We start from the raw sequence: 588 nt of genomic DNA on the forward strand, positions 1-588 counted from the left end.
AAAAATAGTTTCACGTTTGGCCTATTGATTGCATATGAGATTTTCAACTTTTGAAAAGGAGTTCAAACCAGTGAGTCTTGCAAAGCTGAATATTAGATTAGAAAAATTCGAATTAACTAAAAAGCTAAAAAAAGTCACAGTGGAGGCAAACCAATACCAAAATTCCAAAAATGGATAAGCTTGCTTTTAAAAGGGGGTACTGCATACTCATTTGTTGAAAATGCCTGCATTTTGCATGCATCTGACCCATCGCAGTAAACACCATTATGACCCAGGGATTTATTTATGTATTTTTTTTTTTTTTAAGTTCCAAATACATTCTGACAGGATTTGCAGACAGGCAGGCACCTTGTGTAGGTGTCACACCCAAACCACAAAACCTCAAATGCAAAGTCTGCAAATGTTGTTGTACTGGAGCATTTGGCATCTGCCTGTCACAGGGCTGTTTGTAATTTGTTCTTTCCCCTAGATATCCATTTGTAAGGAGTTGGAACAGATAGGTACAATGTTTGAGGATGTGTCACCCATCTGTTATTTATCACACTGCTTTCAACAATGAAAAAAAGACACTGGATGAAAACTGGTCAA

This window comes from Phycodurus eques, chromosome 10 (genome assembly GCF_024500275.1).
Source record: "Phycodurus eques isolate BA_2022a chromosome 10, UOR_Pequ_1.1, whole genome shotgun sequence".
NCBI classification, from domain to species: domain Eukaryota; kingdom Metazoa; phylum Chordata; class Actinopteri; order Syngnathiformes; family Syngnathidae; genus Phycodurus; species Phycodurus eques.